General features: G+C 30.1%; 1 protein-coding gene across 1 annotated transcript in view; it reads right to left on the reverse strand.

Annotated features, from left to right (window-relative positions):
• Positions 1-24,814, reverse strand: part of LOC124530312 — a 48,769-nt gene extending 23,955 nt beyond the window's left edge. The window contains exons 1-2 of the mRNA XM_047104425.1: positions 24,680-24,814; positions 5,972-6,023 (exon numbers count right to left, since the gene is read on the reverse strand). The gene's annotated coding sequence lies outside the window, so the exon portion shown is untranslated. The remainder of the gene's footprint in view (positions 1-5,971; positions 6,024-24,679) is intronic.
• Positions 24,815-25,330: the final 516 nt, after the last annotated feature.

Raw genomic sequence — 25,330 nt, forward strand, 5'->3', positions numbered from 1 at the left:
TAGCTTTATTTAGAAGAAAATGAAATAGTTTTAAAACTTTATTTTAAAAACCAACATGGCGGACAAATAGCATCCATATTGCAATGTCCAAGCAAGTATTTTTTTTTAATTCACAAAGACGAAACATACATCGGTCGATGGTATTATGCCATTAGGACTCCGGGTTTTTTTTTAACCATAATTTATTTAACATTTCAACCATGAATAAAACTGCGTCAAAATATTTAAGTTACAGTACGTACAATACGTTTAACTAGTGTAATTTAAATGTTGTAGAGACATATGTGGGAGTTGGGACGGAATGGCAACGGTTAAAAGAACAAACTCGTTGTATAATCCTTTTGGAGATGTCCTAGTTGCCTGAATTAATTGTACGTTTGTTGACAATGCAAGCGATTTATTGTCATAAATTTTTTTGTCAGTTGAGCTCTGTGAAATGTTTATGAAAATTTTATTTTAGTTCTACTTTAGTTTTGTTTAATATTTCGACATACAGTTGTATTTTAGTTATTTCTATTAAAACTAAGAAAAACTATATAAAAACTCAACTCAAATTCCTCTATTTATTTCGATGTTTCATTAAATAAGTATTAAATTTAATTTGTAATTTTAAAATATTACCGATACTTATAAGCATAATAAAAAAAAAGTAAAGTAACAACCTGTAAATTTCCCACTGTTGGGCTAATGGCCTCCTCTCTCATTAAGGAGAGGGCTTGGAACATATTCCACCACGCTGTTCCAATGCGGGTTGGTGGAATGCACATGTGGCAGAATTTCAATGAAATTAGACACAAGCAGGTTTCTTCACGATGTTTTCCTTCACCGCCGAGCACGAGATGAATTATAAACACAAATTAAGCACACATATATATATAGTGGTGCTTGCCTGGGTTTGAACCCGAAATCATCGGTTAAGATGCACGAGTTCTAACCACTGGGCCATCTCGGCTCTTAAAGCATAATACTTAAGAGCAAAAGAATTTCGATAAACAGAAGTATTTTTTCATTATACAAAGAATTTTTTTTTATCATATTTCACTTATTATAATAAGTAAAAGTACTCCAGTCAAGTACCAAATATGTTAAATTTAAACAAATAATAATATTTTATTCAAATAAAAAAGAGCAAGGGAAATCCGCTACCATAAAATGTTGGTATCAACATAAATAATGTAATGATTACATTATAAACAAGTTCTAATGACCTTATTTGTAAATTAAACAGAACTAGCCAATATTCAAAGGCATATAAATAAAGCTTTATATTAAAAGGAAGCGAATAATCTAATTGTCTGGCGAACTCGGATCATGACCTTATGCCAACCGGTTTGCAATTCGCAAACCTCGTACATTTAAAAATAAAATAACGATTAGTCTTGGTTCTGAATTGGTGAGATAGATTTAAAATTAAATATTGCTGTCTTCAAATACTCTCAAGATTTATTGATTTATCATTTTGCAACATGGCTTTAAGCAAACATGAAATAAATGTAACCCTTGTACTGAACAGGGTTGGATGGTCATTTTTATCGAGAACTATAGTTATATATAATTAGTTACTCTTATTAGTGGAATCACACACATCATGTAGGATATAATCCTAGTCGAGACTACTTCGTCGGTATAGCAGTTAGCTATAAGACTGACATATCCTGATATCCTTGGTTAACAGCTGGCTTAGGTCATTTGAATGTAATTGGGCTTACTACCAACAAATTTTCAGTAGGCAGTCCAATTCAGTACGTTTGAAATCGTGAATACAATCCAGCAAGGTTTTTTTTGTTAACATATTTAGGCGCTTTATAATTTACTGCGCATTTTACTAACCTCCGTTGGAATTGGATGGCGGCCGTGATTTGAATAGAATATAATTAAGAAATTGATTTTAATAATGATGACGAAAACTGTTTAAAATTTTTCAAACGAATTCTGAATAGTTACTAAAAAAGTATATTACTAAAAAATGGCATCAATGTTAATTACCTTTTTTCTAAAGATAACATACGAGTATTTTTCTGTAGCCTATAATCTGATGTAGGTATTTACAAAATATACTTAGTGTTATTCTAATTACCTTTTGTAAATTCGCTCATAACTTTATCATAGGAGAAATGAATACTTGGTAGGGTAGGGCGTTGTGCAAGTCCGTCTTTGTAGAAAGAACTCATTATAATCTGTGTTTTGATTTGAAGTGTGAAGTGTACTAGTGTAACAATAGCAAAAGATCTGATGCGCCTTAGCTCTCAAGGTTAGATGAGCATCGGTAATGTGATAAACTACTAATATTATTTACTAATGTCTATAGAAAGTGGTACCTTCTTACCATCAAGTGGCTATTTCACTTGGCTAGCTAAATAAAATTAAAAATCAAACCGACTAGATGAAGTCCGATCGTCCGCCTACCTATGACTCTAAAAAGACTCAAAAAAAAAACCATCTAAATTAAGATCATTTAAAGTACATGTATAAAAAAAAATCACAAGCTTTTCATTGTGGAACGCCGACTTTAAGCCAAACCCAAAATACTTTATTCCATTTATGGAATCTTGTTGAGTTCTTTGACTTAGGTATGAATTGTTGAGATCAAGAACCTCCCCTTTTGTAATCACAATGTAAAATTGATTTACAATGATAAAATACATCGATATGAATTAAACTATTTGAACGAGGTGATCCACTTGACACTTTGCGTCTTTTCTTAAGCAAGTCACACACATTTTGATCCCGAAGCATTATGGAAATTCCCTGATGATGAAAATGAAAATCTGAAGTTGATATAGCTCCGTTTGCGGTAAAAATTTTTTATGCGATAGGTGGCAAACGAGCAGGAGGCTCACCTGATGGAAAGTGACTACCACCGCCCATGGTTATCTGCAGCTCCAGGGGGCTTGCAGGTGCGTTGCCGGCCTTTGAGGAAGGAAATCGGTAATTTTCAAGCATTGAAATTTTCGAATGTTCTCATGTGACATTCATGTCAATTTTAATGGACATAGATGTAAGCAAAGTGTGTTGTAAAGTTTTAATTCAGTTTAATATTTTTTTAAACCAACGTCTGTTTCTACTTAAATCTATTTTAAGGAGTTTCACGTAAATTACCCTTTTTATGAATGGAAGATGTTTTGGCAAATCATATTTATATTATATATTCATATTCATAGTGGGTAGAACGGGACCGTTTAGTAAAATGTCTAGGCTGTTAATTAAAAGGCTAGGCAACATATACGATGCAATAAATAAATTAATACTACATTATTTACGAATGTTTCTACATTATTTGCGTCTGAACTTCTTACTACTCGTTAAAGACTAATCTGTCTATACAATATATGATTAGTGGTCTTACTGACTACATAATTCTTAAAATTTTCGAATACAATCTTAAGCGAAAATTTACTTTGATCATCTGGTAGCGTGAATTTGTGTTTCGTGTCTCGTATCAGTTTTGTCATTACTTTTATTTGAATCTCGAGGCTCCGATAATATCCGAGCTCGTTAAGATAACTAAATAAGGATATAGCATTTCTCAGGAGCAATTTAGTTGCAAAGTTGTCAAATTTTACCAGAAACATCCTTATTATTACGTACAATATATAAAGATAAACATTTTAACACAGCAGAATTCATATAAAATTTCATACTAAAACCGCAAATTTGTTAGTCAATAACATTCGACCCTGCGATTGAAGTGTTTCGAGGCAACTTTTCACGAAATATTTTAATTTTATGCGAATAAAATTGGCCAAGTTTTAAATAAGAATGTACCCTTGCTCCATTTACATGAATAATTAAATTCATTGTCTCGACCAGGGCACTGCGCGAAGATGGTCTGAAAGGTGAGCTTAGAAACAACCTTGCGGTTAAGTCAGAGACGAAGGTTCTTTAAGTACACACTATGCATTTGAATTTTGTAAGCTTAATAATAGACCTCAAACTATACTTCAGAGTATTTTCTAAGTCTCAATCCAAAAAAGTACTTAATGTGTGATCCAGCTTTAAACCATGATTTCTAAATAAAAATCGAGAACATATTATTATAAAATTAAAAATTAAATAATCAGGCAGTGCTAAAGTTTTTTCATTTTTTATAACGTAACATCCAAAAGGGTCGATGGCCGCTAATAATAATGACCTCACTTAATGCTAAGATTTTTTTTATATATTTAGCGGAGATAAATAATTTACAACGATTTATTGCCATCACTTTAATCAATTAATCACTAAAAGTAAGATTTTTTAAGTTTATCGTATCATATCTGCTTAAAAAAGTTTAAATACGAAAAAGATTATTGAAATCTCAAACAAGTTAATGTTATAAGTAAATCATCGTCTATGACATGCATGACTTTTAATTATTTTTTTATTCGTTTCAAATTTGAATTTTATCAAAAATCAACTCCTATTGGGTGTATTTACAATATTTATTACATAATATAGCAAGTGGTCAAACTAGTTATGGCCACAAATCAATCAGCCAGGGAGCTTCCGAACATTTCGGTATGTGATGTCGATAGAAATAAGATATAATAAAGTAAATAAAAATGAAATTCGGTTGGTTCAGTAAATTAAGATTTACGAGCGCCTTAAATTTTTAAAAGCAAGTGCATGAACTAATTTTTTCTGTCTAAAGAACGATGCAAATCCACGAGATACTACAATATATTCCAAGATGCTATCATCTCCTCATTGATTTGACGTTGTAAATATCTTAAAGTAATTACTGCGGCTGATATCGATCGCATATACGAGCTTGTTATCGATGTTATCGATTACTCATAATGTATCACATACTATATTTTTGTAAACTGATGTCTTTTTTTAGACGCAATTCTTTTGGAATATAAAATCTCTGAATATTTATCTGATATATTGAATTAAAAATCTATTCGGGGAGCATATGAAGTTCTGTCACTAATTGACAACGCAGCGCTACCGTAGTGGCTGACGAAGACTATACGTTTCGTGTATCTTAATAGATATTATTAAGAAAGGTCTACCACGTGTCTACAATTATATAATAATTTGTTATTAAGTAGTAAGTCAGCTATTAAGTAATGTATTGAACCAAGATATGCATTGCAATCTGTCGAACTTGAAGTCTTTTTTTTGAATTTTTTTCTTGAACCTTTTGCGCACATCACAGATTTATAATATATAATACAATGGTTTCGTGAGTGTGCATGATGATGCATAATACGAATATTTTAAACGTACTTCATATTATAGTGACGTAATTTATAAACACGTTATATTTTAAAGAACAAAAGCCAATTGCTTGTGTTGTGAAAGCTTTTGAGTAATTTATGTAATAGTATTATAATTGCACATATTGTATATGTATGTGCGCTAGTATAATATATCAGTCACGACTGTGCCCAGGGAAGGGAAGAAAAAGGTGAAATAAACATTACCCATTCGCAATGTGTCATGCTGACCGATTTTAGCCACGACAGCCAAACTCAAGGGATACCAGACAACTATGCCTACATATTGTACATATTAGAGTCCAGTATTGTGTGCACAAATAGAAATGCACTCACTATTTCCTCAGTCATAATCCGATGGGACGGCAAAGTCAACTAAACCGGAAATAATACAGCATCAACGCCTTTGTGTGCTTTCAGACACACGATAGTGTTCGTACTTCCAACTTCAGACCTGATAACTATTTATTGGCACAAAACGGGGTTTGAACCCAGGACATAAGGATCTGAAGCCTTATATAATCTACATTATAGAACACCTGGGCAGATGCAAGTAAATATATGTATGTATGATTTATATAAATAGGCCTTTAAAATACTTTTAATCAATTAACAGAAATCATTTCCTAATAGAAAACGATGGTCTGTGTCAAATTCAAGACTGACTCCTTTTTATTGTTGTATATAATATAATAATATTTTTATCTGTGCGCTGATAATAATAATAAGCTTCACCTACTATGTATATTATATCGTAGAATACTTACGCAGTCAGCAGGAGCTTTACAACTGAACCATTGGGTATGTCAATGTGGTTAACTGAAAAAAATAATCCAAGGTTAAAAAATGAACGGGAAATCACACTGACACAGTCTTTGTGAATAATAAATAAATAAAAATGTTTTGTTAAACTATATTTGTTTACTGCAAAAACAAAATAAAAACTGATATTAAAAATTAATGTTGCGCGGAGTTGTGACAAAAACGCGAATGTAATATTTTTTAGTCAGCATTGAAGTAAAAACTATATAAATATTTATACGATTCATCGTTTTTCAGTAAGGAAGCGTATGTGAATTTATTTATTCAAATAATTTAGTTACAAATATAATTTAGTAGCTTTAATAATAATACTAGCTTAAGTGCTTTATTAAAAGGATGCTAAAATGTTAGCATACAATAATTAATTAAACGTATTAATTAGCAACTGTTCAAAGTTCGAGTTGTTTGGAAAAAGAATAAAATCGAAACGAAACGGTACCAAGAAACAAGTCCTTTGCCCGGTTTTCGCGAGGCAGCTGCTTTAAAAAACAAGTTTGGCGATCTGGAAAGGCGATTGACGCTGACATAATATGGCCTTCACTGCAGCGATGAACAATAAACGTAGCAAGGATTTCTTAACAAGATTTTTTTTATTTCGTTTCATTGCCAATTCAGGGGCTAACCTTCATTTTTAAAAGATATATTTAATTCCTCTTAGACTGGATGGTTATTTAAGTGATCTACTCAATATTCAAACTTATATATATAAGTATAAGCTGCATAACTGATTTATTGACAATACTCATTGTACAATTATCGAATATACAAAGAAAAATACTTATAAAAATACCTTACATACAAGTATTATCTAAATGAATGCGATGAACACAATATTTTAATGTTAAATATTGTATAAGTATCTGAACAATGAATATCGACTTTCGAAATTCGATTTTTTATCGAGTTGTATCCTTTTCTTACTCTCTAATATTATTTAAAGAAACGCTGCAAGTTAACTTAAGTTGACTTAAGTAAAACTTATGTAAATTAAAACTATTTAATCTCATATATAAACCTACATATTATTAAATTCTTGTGTCATCTTAGAAGGAAGCTGAAATTATATCCTTCAGATATATAATTTATGTTTTTACTGTATATAATTATAGAATTTTTTGATAAACGCAAATATAAAATAATCATTTTATTCATGATTAATTAAGACAGTTTTAAGGTGTAGTTATTGTTCAGATTTATACAACTTTAACTCATTATTTTCCGCGTTTATAGTATAGATAGTAAAATCATATAACATAGTCATAAATACTTAAAGAAGTATTTTACTAGAGTCTGCCGATTGTAGTATAACATATAATATATATCTTGTGTACATTTGGAGATTCAGTAATAGCCTAAACAACCTAGTTAACATTAAGGGAGATCGCGATTGCAAACTATATTACTTGTCCATACTTACTATACATATATCTACTAGAACATACTTGGTTTGACATAATACGTTTTATATAGTTTCTTTAAATACCTTATTTATATAAAGGACAAAAAATATAAACAAATATAATTTAATAAGTACATTGCATGAACCCAGAAGTATAAAAAGTGACAACTCGTTAGTGACCCTTGTAGAGCTTGGTCTACCTATGACAAAACGAAAAGAATATGAAGCGTGGTTAAGAATAAGTTCCAAAGCATGCATCTCTCTCCACATTAACCATCGCACATGAGTTGAATAATGAACACAAAAATAATACTTGCGCTTTACCGGATTTGAACCGATTGCCAGATGAATCCACGTATTGCGTTTACATCCGGTATTACACTCGCTACTCGATTGATAAGAGATAAGTTAATATTCACACTCTCCATACAGCACTACAAAATTAATGTAGGTATACCTTAAACCACAAGTAGCATATTTAAAAAAAAGGTTTTAGAGTATAATATGATTATATATTAAGAATATAATCGTAACAATCGCGAATTTTACGTTCTAGAGTTCCAGTGTCTTAGTTAGTCTGTACATAGGATTATATTAAAATTTTGTAAAGCTGTACATTTTGTTTGTCATAGTTATGACTATGATTTATGTATGACTTATATACAATTGCGTTTTTGTAATATAAATTAAGAAGATGACCCAGACACATATATCAGTGTTTGTTTTAACAACAAACTTATATTTATTAAGTACTAAAACATGTTAAAGAACATTTTATGTGCAATACTAAAACTTTCCACTTATTTAATGTTTTATGCCTTAAAGACAGAATTCAAGTTACGTAAGTTTTATTAACTTCATATTTAATTAGGGGTCTGTAAAAAAATAAGATTATTTTATATATGAATTATAATTTTGCACTCTATGATATAACGGAACTTGTAGCTATACAAAGCTATAATATCTAGTCTTGCGTAGAATTCTAAGTAACCGGAACTTAGTTTACGACCAATTTGTCATAATACTAAACGTAAAAATATATGCAAATAATGTAATGGTTAGCTGAATGAAAAGTTTATTTTATTTTACGTAGAGGCCGTTTCACTTGACCAGTCATTAACTTTCTTAAGGATATTTTATTAAACATTGTCCGACTAATTGGGCCTAAAGAAACAAAGAAACGCATTTATTTTTAATAAAACTGTCCTGTTTTCAGATCTTTCAAATCGTCATAAAATTGCATAACATAGTATGAAACGCATCCTGGTAGACAGTTCAATCCAATATTAAAATCTCCGCTCCGCCAACGTATAACTAACTTTACAGGCAATATAAAAAGTATAAAAAATTTCGCTTTCGCAGTGATAAGAATACGAAACAGTCAGATCTCGGTATCAATTTCAATGTAATCTATAAACGTGTACCGAAGTAGTTTAAATTTCAGTGTACAATTTCCAAACAGAGGTGAAAGGCGCCAAGGCCGATGGGCAACAATGGTTTTGATACCAGTCAACGGAAGACGCCTCCATTCATAATAGGAGCCTTCTAGAATAGTAATTGGCGCCATTTATTATCTGGAGCCTATTAAGAAGATTATAGTCGGATCCACGAATAACAATGTTGTGATTTTGCATAACGACAACTTTTAAATAAAAACAATTGACGACATTTTATTTTATTCATTTATATTGCCTGTCTTTATTCTAAGCATAACAATAAAGATAGTTTAGTGAAATATATCTCGTCTTTCTTCAGAACTAGCGACTCGCCCCGGCTTACTACAGGATTGTGTGTTTTAAAAAAAACCGCATCAAAATCCATTGCGTAATTTTAAGGATTTAAGCATACATAGGGATATAGGGACAGAGAAAGCGACTTTATTTTACACTTTGTAGTGATAATATAGTTGTTCTAGAGTAATGTATATGTATGTTTTATTTAAGTACTTTACACAAATTTACAACTCTGGATACATTGTAATATATTTAATACAAGTTGAGGGACTCAAATTTAATATTTGATTCTGTGGCTATTCTTTTATATATTTATTGTAGTATCGGCAATACATAACGGTTTGTGCATTTCTAAATCATACATAGCTGTGAAATAATAAAACAGCTAATATAAATATGTAATCATAATACGACTGAATTTACAACTTTTTTTTGGGACACTTAGTCAAAGACTGCAATGAACTCTTAAACTGGTAGGTAAGAACTAGTTTGTAATAGCCGTACTAAAAGCTTTTTTATATGAAACGAGATTAGGAGCCTGACTTCTAGACAACAGTAGAAGTCAGTCTCATAATCACTTTTTTATTGCTATTCATTTATCTGCATAATTAAAGGACATTATTTCGAATGATTACAAAATCGTAGTATTATTTTTTCTTATGAAAGGATTATAACTTAAAATATATTTTAAACAAATTAATCAGTAATCTCTTAATAACGAAGTTACCGTTTAAAAGTGTTTTTTGCATACGTTTTGCTAGAAGATCGATTCGCAGTTAAATTAAATTAATCGCAAATGTAAAACGAAATATAATAAAGAATTTAGTAATTAAATGTTTTTAAATTGGATCTAACAAATATTTACGACTAAATATTTATGTCGATTAAGTAAAACAATATAATCAAATATTAATAAAATCCTTTAAATTCTTTCATAGTAGTAAAAGTAGACATATATTTGAACATTCCTTATTAAAAGGAAATAATTGCTCCTCTTAAGCTCGAACAAGTATTCAAGTATTCTGGAAAGTTCAGTAGTTTTCATTAATAACGTAGATCGATAAAAGAGGTCTTTGCTACGATTCAGAAGATGAAACTTTTAGCTGGCCTGGTTTCGCTTCTGTAATATTCAGGATGTATTCTTGAATGGGAGACCTAGTTACTCTAGGATCGTGTGTCTAAGCTATTCGTTTGCAGAAAATTCATAAGCCTCGGTAGTGTATGAGTAAGATTATAACTTTATGTTCATTTAAATGTTATTACTAATTTTATGAATCATAAAATCAAGGAAATGCGTATTTTTAATTAAAACTCTAGCTTAATGATGCTTGTTATTTTAATTACATACATACATATAACTTAATTAGGTTTTACTTGTATAAATGTAGATTAAAATAGCTTTTAAGGATTGACCGCTTGTAAAAATATATAAGTATCCTAAAATAGACTTTTTTACAAATGTTACATTCGCCATGAGTATTCATTTAAATAGTTTTTCATTATGATAAAGCTATTATTATTTCAGTAATAGAAAACGATTAAAGTATTAAATTCTAAGAGGAGAAAGTTTCTTTACATTCGTCTTTTTACGACGTTCTTATAGTACGAGTGCGTACCATCCGACTTCAGTAATTCTAACTAATGGTGGAATTACCTTTTGCCTTGGAAGCATTTGTCACGACTCTGACAAAATGAAACGTGGCTCGGTTAACTGAGTCGGATTGTATTTCATTTCTCCCGTCATGAACGACTTTTCACTTCTTATTAAATTGAAAACGTTATCCAACTGTATAAAAGTGTTACTAATAACTTACCATCACATAATATTTCGGACGTGCTGTTTTGCCGAGTTTTTTTCCGGAAATTTGGAGTAGGAGTTGTAGGAGACTAGTTAATCTAAGTGTGTATGAAATGTCATTGCTTAGTACAGTACATTATTATGTCAGGATTTTTAGCGTCATGTAAAAGTAAACCATAATTTGATATTATGTCATCACTTAATTTCCATTAAAATTCGTTCAAAAGTTTTCGTACAACGCGTACTTAGAAATAAAATTATATTCAATTATAGTAATATAATAAATATTCTTTTATTCACTACTTCGATAGTATAGTCACGCACGATATTAATAAACCGTATTATATGTAAAGACGAGAAAGATTTCTATTTTATTATAAATAGCTACAGATGAAGAGGCAACAAGGTCCGGCACTTATAAAGTAATTGTATTGTGCGGTGTTTTCTATGGTGTGGCAGTGACTTAACAATTCGAGGTTTTTACTGTATGTGTTTGTGTATACATATAGCATTTATATTTATAATGTAATTTAATGAATATAGTAAATACAAAGAATAAAGGTCATTTTTAATTAATTTATTATTTTAAAACCAAAGCGCCAACTTTTCAAATTCGATTCAAAATAAACAAACTTGTCAGCATCTTTTTGAGAAACATAGTATTCATTGGTGTTAAATATTTATAATCTAACTTATACTTAAAATCTATAATTGATTTAATATAATAAGTAACATCACAATAGATTCACAACCATAAATCCACTAGCTGCTCACCTATAAACCAACCATAAAGGTTTTTTTCAATTTACTAATCTAACAAGAAATAATTAGGCAAGTTAGGTGGCTACCAAATAAATTAGAGAGAAATTAGACAAAAAAGTGCCCAATTAACCTTATCTTAAAATACAAGAATGTGAGTTTTTACTTAAGTACGTCCAGTCTTAGGCTCAAATTATTCGAAAGGCACTAGTTTCTAATATATGTATATTATAAATACAATAATATTCATAGATAAATTAACTTTATTATGAATAATAATAGTTAATAATAAATAAGTGACTTCGAATAAAAAACAAAAGAAAAGCAAAAAAATATGTCTATATATGCATTGTAATTGATATTGTTTGTTTATATAATCTTTAAGTAATCTATTTTCGACCTTACACTAAAGATATAAATATTAGACTTGATTACCTCAATGGTTAAAATATAGACATCATGTCGTAATGTGTTTTTCCTAGATACTTTTGCTGACAATAATTTTAGTGCTGATTGTAATTGGATGCTTATTCTGTTGCTGTGCTGATTTACTTAAAAATATTTTTTTATTAAACTTTAGTCACTTATAAGTTATAACACAAAATATTTTATTATAACATTTGCGACTAAGTTACACCTGCTGTTTCACTGTTATCATTCGCTCAAATTGTTCAAGTTTCTTTATCAATCGTTAAAAAGAATAGCTTTACCCAATCTGAAGGCAGCAATAACATAATGCAGCATCACTTCTACGATAAAAAAAATCGTCTATTTAATTTTGTTATAAGTAGATATTCCGCAACCAATCGTTTTTGAGTTCGCTTTGAATTCGTTCTATCATCGTCAAAACTTTCGAAACAATTTCTATTGGGATGATTTTGAATTACGCTTCGTGGGGAATTCTACCATCCGTAATTTAATTATTTTGATAAAAAGTTTCTTGTTTATAAATAACCAGGATTAATGGAGCAAGCTTACCGAAATAAGTTGAAATTAATTTACAAATTCGAACCATATCTAATAACTATATACGTTATCATCGACTGACATTAATACTATCGACGTATGGAGACGAAATGAAAATTCTTTAAAAAATCTATGGGGAAGATCGAAATGTTTAATTAAAGATAATGTCATGCAACCTACTTTCAATGCACGTTCTACTTTGAACTGCATGAGAATAATTAAAAACAAAATAAAACTAACTTAGATGGTCTTAGTGCTTGAACTTATAAAATATAATTAAACTTGAATGCGAAAAGTTAAATGGGACTTCTTTCTAGGGAATTGTTCATGGCAATGAAGTTGAGAAGTCGATGTTATACAGAAAACAAGGTAGGAATATAAGTGGATACTACTGCAACTACGGATACGACGATGTTCAGTTAATTAGTGACAACTATTACTTGGCAATACATTAGGTATGGGTGTATAACTAAATTATATCTACTAAGTTAAATAAAAGTATATGAAATATTTGCTTATCTTGCGTACTTGTGTATAGGAGGCAATATCGCATTGTGGTTAATGGATCGATTGTTATATAGTTGTCATTCGTCTCCCACATTTAGTATTCCACGTCACCAAAGTTGAAATTTGTAGCGACGTCAAGTAACTCAAAATTATACAAAGTTGGTTCTAGGTCTTAACTAGAAAGTATATGAAAACACATCCCAGTAAACAGATTAAAAATAGTAATTCCTCGCTCGAAATAGCAAGCGGAGTGATTGCAGTCTGTCTGTCTGTGTCTACGTCTCGGTCTGCTGCGCCGTCTTTTGTTCACACCAACTGAAATCCACACAATTCTGCAACACTGGCCAAAGGAATTTATATTCAAACTTGTCATCTACTAACAATAAGATCAATAAAAAGTTCAATTAATTGCCTTTTTTTAGTATTCAGGTTTCTCTTTATGCCACAGCCATCTCTATCTTTTTTACTTTTAAAATTTTTACGCCAAGGAGCGCTTTCTTCAAGTTAATGTATGTTAAGTTTCTATAATTTATTGCACTTTAAAATAATGAAATGAACTGAACATTTTTTTTATCTGCGTAAGTAAGAATACATTATCAGTGATGACTGATGAAGAGACCAGTTTAGCAAACAAATCTTAAGTTATAACTTGATAAATATTGCAAAGATATATGTATATAATATGGAAATAATATACTTTCGTCTCGCCTTGTAAAGAATACGTTAATTATTGAAAAAGAATGTTCGCGTCATATACAGGCCTTATACAAAAGAATAAGAATTGGTAATTCCGTGTTCATCTTTTTGCTACCGCCTCTATTGTGAATGCCCCAGTTTTCGTCCGATTAATCAAAGGGAGCAAACTTTTTTTTTATTATTTTTCAACTTCGTATTCTATACTCATATTAAAAAGAGGTTAAATTTATTTGTTTGTGTATAGGTAATCTCTGGATGTAATCATCATTTTTTAAAGTTGATCATTAAATACATTATTTCGAAACGCTATAGGGTACAAATTACGTATACTTATATACCGTCATTTTCTTCATAACTAATTTTCAACCGTGCGAAATCGGGGCGTGCCACTAGTTAGTACTGAAATATTATACTAAACATATAATTTATAGGAATAACCGATATCAACTTCAATGTAAAATAAAGGCAAAGTTGTTTTCAAGTTATGATACTTGAATAATATAAGTAAAATAAAAAGTAATTAGAAAATGTAATTAGAGTCAATTCAAATATCAGCGGCTTGCTATTTGATATTCGTGAAGATATCGAATGATCAAGAAATCGAGACGGCGACATGTGCTATTCAATTCACCGCAAATATTTGCACAGGTTAAGGATTTTAGCTAATATTATAAAGTATTAAGTATTATATTAGAGCGTAAATAATAGAATTTGAGAAATAACGCAATTGATTTTTGCATTCAAACTGATTATACGACACTCTTTTTACAGGTATTATCGTGAACAAAATTTAACCAACAATTTTGTAAAATCCGCGAAGTTAGCTATTGTACTGATATGAGATTTATTTCTTATTCTGATTACGATTTACTGTGGTAACTTCACGTAGAGCTGACATGACAAGTTTGCAAAATTGACTATTCGATCGATTTTAATATATTTAATATTTTTCTATAAAAACATTTCTAATTGTTATGACGACGTCCGACTAAATAAAAACAGACAAAAATGCCTGATACTAAGTGCTTGTCTTGAACTGAAGTCTTGAGCTCAATGCATAAAAATTGACTTAATTTATTTAAAACGTATAACTAATATTTATCCGTCCGTTTTCATCACGAATAATAAAAATAGACTGAAACGATGGTAATGCAGAATTGAAGAGGGATACCGGGTCCTGAAAATTTACTTAACATTGGCGTATAAATTACAATATTTATGGGAAAAATATACGGAAGTAACAAGTTCATTATACTGTCAATTGATAGGGAACCGTCCAAAGAAACTAAGTTAATACTTTTCATATTTATACTCTATTACCTAAACATACATAAAGAATCTATGTTATTTTGGCTTACTCAACTAACGTTAAGCAATTGAAACCTTTTTCGGAGAAAACAAAAATATAGCTACGACCTTACAAAAGGTTGTGAGGACATTAAAACATTACGAAAATATATCATTACCTAACAAAAACTTGCACAAGGTGACTGGGTTTTAACGGAGTACCTACTCACTGATCGTGGTTCAAATGGAAATCATATAATTACACCTAGCTTTGAATAGACTACAATTTGACCCATGACCTTACTGTTACCGTTCCATCATTTGGACATAGTCTAATAAACGTTACCATTTGATCGTCGACTAATTCGTTGATTTGTCGACATTTTAATACGTTTTATTATTCTAGTTTCGGAAATATAGATAAAGTATGAGTAATCATTGCAATATTTAATTTCTACAAATATACCTATAACATTATAAGGGTGATTAAACTTTGCATAAGTTTATTAGAGTCATATAGGTATAATGTAAAATATTATGCTCTAGTTTTTTACTTCGAGCTGTGAAGTTTCGTCAGAATTATTTTATAATAGTTAATAAATTCACGAATATATTTTAAGCAGATAATAGTGAATGTCATAAACGTATATGTCTTTAAAGCAAAATACGAATAAAGTAAATCATTTCTCAGAATACATCCTCCTATTAGACGTTATTTGTAAACTTAAATAACAAGAAACCATTAAGAGTTTTCAACTTTTTCAGGATTCATCACAAACAAACTTCTTGCATATTCAATGCGAATATATATTATCAAGCATAATACATATATGTAAAGTTGTTAAGCTTTGGGCGTTGTTCAGAAACAGGTCACATGTGACCGAGGGTTGCTTACGTGTCACTAAGTCCGTGTCCGTAATGTGTAGTTATATATAAGTAACTCACGAGTACATACAACTTACTAAAAATAATAAAGTAACATTTATGTTATCGATATATTCATAGGTATACTCTCTGAAGTATTATTTATTTAAATAAAACTAGTTATAACGGATTTGAATCGCGTATATTAATTATTTTTAACATCCCGACGTTTCGAGCACTTTACAGCGTTCTTGGTCACGGGTAGACAATTTACAGTGTCACAAATAATCGCGAAAATTTATGACAACATTAAGTATTATTTAGGTACTCATCATTCCACATGATTATCGTTTCTTCTGATCAATTTGTTGGGATGATAAGGGGAAGTAGGTCGAGTGCGCGATGAGGGCTTCCGTGTCAGTAAGCTGTCGCGTGTTCGCGGTATGCGGAGCTTCATATTAGATCCCATCGTCGATGCAATATAATACAGTGACAATCAGTCAACAGTCAACCTTTTACAGACAATTATGAAGCAAATATAATTATATTTCTTTTAATATTCCAAAAATGGAAAAATATGTATTTGATGGACGCTCCAACCACGTTTAATGTGATTATAATTAACTTGCAAAGTACTTATGTAAATTTAATTCCAAAAAAAGATTGCTATATTTAAAAATAAAAAAAAATAATTAATTTAAAAAAAAAACATAGAAACATAATCAAGACCCTGAATGACTCGATGGTGATTTAATTAAAACTATATATTAAAATTTTACTTCAAATGTATTTGATTTAATTTATGTCATAAATATAAAACTTTATTATTGGTCCAAAATTATCAATTTATGAAATTGAACAGATTTAATTTTTTTTCTGTATTTATACATCTTTTAGTTTATACATGCTTTTTGTGTGGCGAGTCTCATCTCTTTACTATTTATCGCTTAACTTTAATCAGGTTCTTTAATTGACAGAAAAAAAGTAAAAACTTTGATCTCTCGAGCTTGGAAGCGTAAATAATAAAAGTACACCATAAGAAATATAATATAATTTACTCAAGGCTTGTCATAATTTGAAACAAATAAAAAATTAACGAACATTCTCAGACCTGATTCACAGTGCAAGTCGGCGCATGCGTCACACGCAACATAATATATCTATGGAATATCTATGTTGACCAATGAGTCATTGTCGAGTCGAGACATTAACTTCACAACTCGCTTAAGGGCATGGGAAATTGTACGACTAAAAGTTGTCACGAAACTGATTTTAACTCTAAACTAATCATGGTACCTTATTGGATGATAGACTTTTAGTTAATGATGTTCTAGTAAACAGATATGTCATTAAAGCGCAAAAAGTGAAGATTAGAAAACGTCCTAATTGGGACGTTTGCCTTTAATCGTTTTCTTCCTAATTATGCCAGTAATACGTTATAATACATCATAATTATGTAGTAATACGTTGTGCGTAATTAAACAGCTAGTTATCCCTTTTACTTATTGTTTTTATCAAGCTATCCTTTTTACTTGTAACGAAATGTAAAGTAAACTGTCCCCGGCGCGGCACACTTTTTTCTTTGTTTAGTATGGGTATAACATATCTGTTTATTAGAATATCATTGCTTTTAGTATATATCACTAATTATAATAATAGTATGGATTTTATTGATTAGTCACTTTCCATTTAAATTGGTAACGTTTTTATTTTTTTAGGTTGTAAAACATATTTATTTCGAGTATAAGTGGATGAGTTTATTCTAAACTACAAGAAATATCGTAAAAACTTAAAATAGTTTCGAATGACGCTTTTATGGATACTAAAATTGCTTTTTATTCTCAAAAAGTATTTTCCCTAGCCGAGACGAAAGAAGATTAACCGGTTGATTTAAAAAAAAAGACCGTACAACCTATTTATTGCACCAGCCAATGATATCGCTAGTTGAACTTAGAATAACGAGGTTTTTAGATATCATATGATATATAGCTTAACATTATACAGCTCTATCTAATAGTGACATTAATTTTATAAATTATTTATTATCTACGCCTTACACAGTGCATTCAATGTAAAAAGCAATTACCGATTTGCTTTTGTTACTACGTAATTATTAATTAACTTGTTTACTGTTATTATAGCGATAATAAAAGCAAGGAAGGTTTTAAAGAAGAGTGCATAATTGCAATGTATCCAACCCTTTCGCTGCCTTACTTTCGAGAGCTCTTAACGGAAACGTACGCGTTAGCTACAATAACCCGGTGACTGGCAGACTCGAGACCGGTTTCTCCGCAATAGGTTGCGGGCAACAATATAGTGCATATAACATACACGATTGCAATCCTCCGCACCGTTTCGTTGTCGTTTCTGCAACATTTCCTTATACGAATCTGCGATATCTTGTATCGTTTTATGCGTTTTAAGCTGATCATGTAAGGTTCTTGGTAATATTTCGATCCTTGCTTTTATATAATGTATGTAAATAGTATTTAAAATAATAAACACGTTTTCGTTACTTATAATTATAGTCAAGAAGAGAAGGAAACAAGCTTAAGTTCTTGTTAAGTGAAATAAAACAAAATTCAAATTAATCGCATACTAAGTACATTTATAGACTATATTATACTTAATAGTGTAACAGTTCGAGTTAGTAGTTTGGAGCGAAGGGAAAAAAATAAAAATAAAAATTTTATAATTTACGCTAACTCTCTTAAGTCTACTACTTCATAATCGTTGTATTTTTGACTTTATTTTTCAAATCGTAACCGTGTCCGTACGTGATTTAATTAGTAAAGTCTCGTAGAGCAAAGAAAATCACTTATTAAATTGTTATGTGCCTTGCACCATTAGCAAGTAATCTCAGACCAAGCAGACTGCACATTCAACCTATAAAATTTTCTCATAAGATGGTTTTCGAAGAAATTTTATAGTTGATTTTTCTTTCATATTCATATTGAAAAAGGATTAATCGTGAGATTAAACGAAGCATGGCGATTAAAATAAAAAGCGTGGCGATACGGTCCATTGCGCTCTCACTATGAGTACGTGCTTGTAATTCATACTCTTTAGCCAGTGAACTGTAAATTACTATTGCTTTTCGCTCGTACGATATAAGGTTTAAGTGAAATGTTGAATAACTAATAAAAGGGAAAATACAAGATCCAAGACGGTCCTTTGAATTGTTACCGATGTTCGAATATTTGTAAACATACATATAGTCCAATACGATAAACAAGAGAAAACGTATTCTGATGGTGAACTAGGGGTTTATAAATATAGAACATAAGTTATACTTATAATATGTATTTATGTAGCACGGCTAATGTTTCAAAATGTAAACGTCTTTGATATTTTAAAGAAATAGATATTTTTGTAGCCGACAATAACTGCACTTAGGTACGTTCTACACAAACTGATGTACCCATAATAATTATACTGACTCACTTACTCTTCCTCGTGTAATATAAGTTAAGAAGTATCTTCGGAGACCTAATTTTTTTCCCGACAGATCCCATTTATTTCTTAGACCATATCGAGTCGGGGGCTATCTCTATCTCCAATGTAATAATGATCGGTTTCAATGGTTGAAGTGATGAGGTAACAACAAGATTGATAGAATTCATTTGCTATTTATAATATGACAAGTTGTTGTTTTGCTCGAGCATTGAACTACGGAACCGACTTTAATGAAATCGTGTTTAAAAGATTATGATTACACAAAACCTGATGTGCAATTTATCTCTCTAGTTGACAGTGGCTGAAGATATCACACAACTTTATAATAAAACATGAGGACTCGGACGCGGACTTAGTTAGTCGTATATATACATAATATACGTAAATATACATAATAGTTTGTTCATGCTTGAGAATGGACTTATTATTTTATTATCGAAACAACAGGTAAGAGCAATGTACAGTTGTTTTTTATTTATAAACGAGTTTATCGATTTATTTTATCTTTGCATTATTTTTTTCAGTACTCCGCTTGGACGTTCATTTCGCGAAAGGTCTCCAGGGATAAGAATCGATAATAAAACTAAAAAAACTTTAAAACGGCATTACCTTCACATATACTTATAAATAAAAATGCACGTGAATAAATAAAAATAATGTACTCATATTGTTTCCCAGAAATTACAAACACTGTAAATTAAGTATATTATATTTGATTATAATACGACGTAGAGATCTAGTGTATTTATTTTTAGACTTAATCACAGTCATCTAATAACGAACAAACAGCTCGTGACACACAATGACCTAAACAAGAACACAACCTTGTACCGCAGTTGTGCAAACATTAGTTATAATAACCTGTTTAGAAATCTTAAAAGTCGATCGACATCCCAAAGATATTGTTCACTTGATATTTCAACGTGTTCTTGCGTCGTTTAGAATACAATTATATTTTTAGTATCCGTTTAAATATTTTGTTACAGATTTAAACTTGTAATTACTCTTTTAAATCAGGGGCAGATCTTTGGGATAGCCTATATGTATAGGCATTCGAGGAATGGTCTCCACTCTTCTAATTACGCTAGGCCTCGTCGATTATAAACATATTACATACAAACAACACTGCTCAAGAACGGTTTGATCGAAAAGTCAGTCTCGTGAAAGTCGTCTGAGACATGCAGGACTGCGAGCAAATGATAAACAATTGAATAAGGCACATTTCAAAAATAACAAATTTCAAATAACTTAAATATAGTTTTTTAATAGTCAGATTACGTTGTTAAAAGTTTATAGTAATGAAAATAACCAAATTATTATGTATTGAGAGCATGTAAAAATCATTAAAAATTCAATGTTCGATTAATTAAAAACAAGCAAACATAAACGACCAGTAACCGCTCGCGGCGTACAATAATGTTTCTTGGGACCTATAAAGAATATTCTAGGTAGTCAGAGCGAGAATAAATCTGAACGATGTTATCAGACAGAGTATTTACAACCTGTGTGGGCAGGCTGTGCACGGGGAATGATCCGCCTCATTAACTGTAAAGCCCTCGCAAGACACGAGCGATAGAGCTAATGCATAAAAAAGATTATTCTTATCGCCGACAAAATTAATGCAAAGTTATCTGATTATTGAGTGAGAATTATCAAATCGAGCAACGTTTTAGAGTCAATTCGAAAATATAAAAAAAAATATTTAAGGAAATTATTGATAATCCGGCGCACACAAAGCTTAGCGAGACCGCTGAAACAATACCAGCATACAACATTTTGTTTAAATGACGCTAAGAATTTACTAAAATTGTATACATAAACGGAAGGTATGATTTTTAAATGTAATAATTAATATATTAGTTGTTTAGCATTGTAAGAAATAATGTAATTTTGCGTGTAATTTTCCTGTACGGGGGTGACATAGTCAAATTTGTGACTAAACTCCCAGGTTAAATAAAAAGATTAAAAAAAAATAATAAAAAAACATTTTGTTTATTTTATAAACGGAAAGTTATGGAAAGAAAATCGAAATCGTAATATAATAATGTAAGTTAACAGTAAAAAAATCATGTAAAGTTATTTCAACTTGATTTTATTTACAGCTAAATAATGGCTAATGTTTAATAAAACTTTATTCAATCACAATTCGTTAGTAAAACATCCGAGTATGTTTAAGTGCTCCCATATCGACAAAAGCAAAGTACAACCATGACAAATAGAAGGCTGAGAAAACAGTTAATCCCAATCAAGAGCGTTTCAATAAGCAAGGCGTTCATTGTATCCAATTAATTAACATTCCACTATCGTGCTGATTGTCATTACGGCGTGTTTGTCAATGGCGTCAGGCGTGTCAACGAACTAATTGGTTGACAAAAGCATGCAGTTTACCAGGACGTTGATTAGTTTGCATTTTGCATAGTGGCTTTTGCGTGGATGATTGTTTATTACGTAGCCCACTGGTGCATGTACAACCTGTCCCTTTGATAACATGCGTTTTGATCACATAATAACTGAATATTTTTGTATAGGACTCGAATTTCAAACCAATTTATAAATAGGTACTATTTTAAAGTTGGGTATTTATTGAGTGATATGTAAGAAGTAATAAGTAAGCTTTAATAGGTATTTATCAAAATTGCGTTTAACAAGTAAATAAATGAAATTATAATGTGTGTTTTAAAGAACGAAACTATTTATTTTTACAAAAAAAACTAATACAATACAATTTAATATCATTCTGTTTATTTTGCATCTCTTATGTTTAAAATAACGCTTGAAAAACCATATCAGCTCTGTCTGGCATTTTCATACTTGTTATTAATCCTCAAACATACGGTGTTTTTCGTCCCATTTTAAGCGCAATTTATAAACAAAACATAGGCATAATTGTGTTACGCCTAAGCCATTTCCCGTGAGACAGATTACGGCCGGGACAAATTGTCTGACCCACTTACCCTGGAACGAATCCCGGGGCGACACAGAAGTCTAAAATTGTTTGTTGTTAAAGTAAACGCTAGTGAGCGTTCATACAAAACCATTAACAAAAAACGACTATGTCACTTTATTCGTATTGTAAAAATTATATTTGTTATTTAAAAAAATACTTCCCTATTTATACGCTTATTATAATCTTATTATTGGGATTTATTTATTATGAAAAGTATTAAATTACTCATTTTCAAAGGTTTCGACATGTACCTATAGAGCTGAAACGGTATAAGTAAGTATAACATAAACGGAAGCTACGGAAACAAAATTTAACTTAGAAAAAACATTTCTTTTTCACATGGCTCTTATTATGTATAATACTCGAATCAACTGATTGTAAAAGTTAATAATATAAATAATGCAATTTACTCGACACCTAAGCACAAGGGCATAGAACACCAAATCAAATAGGGTGGATATTTCATTACATATCAATGTTACCAGTTACATTAATGAATTGCATATTAAAAGAGTTTGGACTGAGCACACAAGGCGAATTTTTGGGGTGCGCTTAGTAATTAATTATAAGCATTGAGTAATTTTACAGTCCGTAATGAAATGTATAAATAAATTAAAAGAACATCTGCTATCGTATCTTTGCGTGACAGTAATAATTAAATGTAGACCATGAAATGTAATTACGAAGTTTAATTATGTATCAATCAATTTTACTAATAAAATGATGTAAAATATTTCATCAAACTGAATTAAAATAGAAATTTATATATATAATATGAGTTTTCTATCTTTAGTCATTTATTTATAATAATTTCTGTTAAAACTTATAAAATTGAGCATATGGAGATAATATTGTATATATGCAGTTGACACATTTTTTGTAAAAGAACGATTTTCAACTAAGAGCAAAATAACTACCAATTAATTATATTATTGACAATGTGAAGTTATTAAATATTGAATTTTTGATCTTGACTACTTACCCACATTCATTATTATTAATATAATAAATTATTATTAATAATATAATACGAATTTTGTGTGTGTGTTTGAACATAAGTGCAATATAATTAAAAAGTAAGCACAATCATTTTCATGCGCACTGAAGTAATATCAGTATGTACATTTCGCAATGTATGTGTACATTTCGATACTATATTGTATATTATTTTGTAATATAATAAAATATATTACTAATATTATAAATGCGATAGTTTTGTGTACGAATGTTTGTTTCCCAATCACAGCGGACGACTAGGTATTTTTTAATATATCTGAAATAATTAAAAAGATTCCGCGCAGGTCAATCGGCTACTAAGACACGGAAACTCCTTTCTATGTCAGACGAAAAAAATTAAATAAAAAACATTGTGTCTTTTAATGTCGTCTATACATATAATAAAATTGGAGTGTTTGTAATATTAAAACAGCATATGCATGGTACATATACCAAAATAACATTTTTACAATATTTTTCTGTTTGCCTGTCTTTTTGTTCCGGCTTATCTCTGGAACGGCTGGACCAATTTTGACGGGACTTTCACTGGCAGATAACTGATATAACAAGGAGTAACTTAAGCCACAATAATATACTTTTTGTTAAATTCAAACGCGTACAAGGTCGTGGGCACAGCTAGTTAAATACTAAAAAATAAAGAGACAATTTTATCAATATTTAAATGATCGAATTTTTCATGATATTTTAAACTTTTTAAGACAATATGTTTAAGTATATATAACTCGGAAATGCTTAAAAAAAACTTGACATTTAAACAGCTCGTATAATATTATAAAAATATAAAATAAATAAATATTAAAAGAACAATAGTATTTTTTGTATTGCTTTGTAAAAGTACTGTTCAACCTTGACACTAACAATATAAATTACTGCGATTTAAGTCAGTTTAATTATGCAGGATATGAAAAAAAACGGTCACGTTTTTCCTATATGTTATTATTATTATACCAAATATATGTAAAACTTTTTATACAAATTATAAATAAGTTAAAAAGAAGTAAAATTATACAGTTAAAACTAATTTTCTATAACAGATTAACAAAGGTTTTTTTAATATGTTTTTTTATATAGAGTGCTATTGTAAATCAATAAATGTTAGGTTTAACCAAAACATTTACCAAATGCCCCCGGCTTCTTTAAGCTATCACACAGATACTGAACTTACGGGAGCTTTGACCTTTTATTTAAAAAATATATAATTGACGTCAGCAAAGCAATACTTACAGAAATATAAATCCAAAGTCCAGACTGGATTTGAAAAAGTCACAACACGATTTTTATACAAAAAAGTCAACTTTTTATCTCGGCACTGTTTGCTGTGCGGCAAAACATCCGCTCACGGTAGAAGTTGGAAGAGGACTGAGGTCGCCCTCTCCGAGAGGAAAGAGGGGCCAAACCTCCGTACTATGAAACTATAATCAATTTTAATCGACGTTTACTTAGATAACTAATACATTGCTGTTTATGATTCTTGAAATAAAAAAAATCACTAAATTCTTATTGATTACATTTCACATATATGTTTATATATGTCTTTATACATACATATAAATATAAATATCTCTAAAAAACAAACGATAATTTTTTATAAATAAAAAAAAACCGCCTTCAAAAATGAACTAAAAAGAAAAAAATAATCAGTTAGATCCATATCCAATTTACGATTTTTTAATCACCTCTCAAAGTCGGTGCCAACATTGCTAATATAGGTACATAATACATACATACAAAAACTAAATCTATTTATTGGCACCGACTTCAAAAGGAGATTAATAAATCGTAAATTGGATATGGATCTAACTGATTATTTTTTTCTTTTTAGTTCATTTTTGAAGGCGGTTTTTTTTTATTTATAAAAAATTATTTAATGCTTTT

This window comes from Vanessa cardui, chromosome 6 (genome assembly GCF_905220365.1).
Source record: "Vanessa cardui chromosome 6, ilVanCard2.1, whole genome shotgun sequence".
NCBI lineage: Eukaryota > Metazoa > Arthropoda > Insecta > Lepidoptera > Nymphalidae > Vanessa > Vanessa cardui.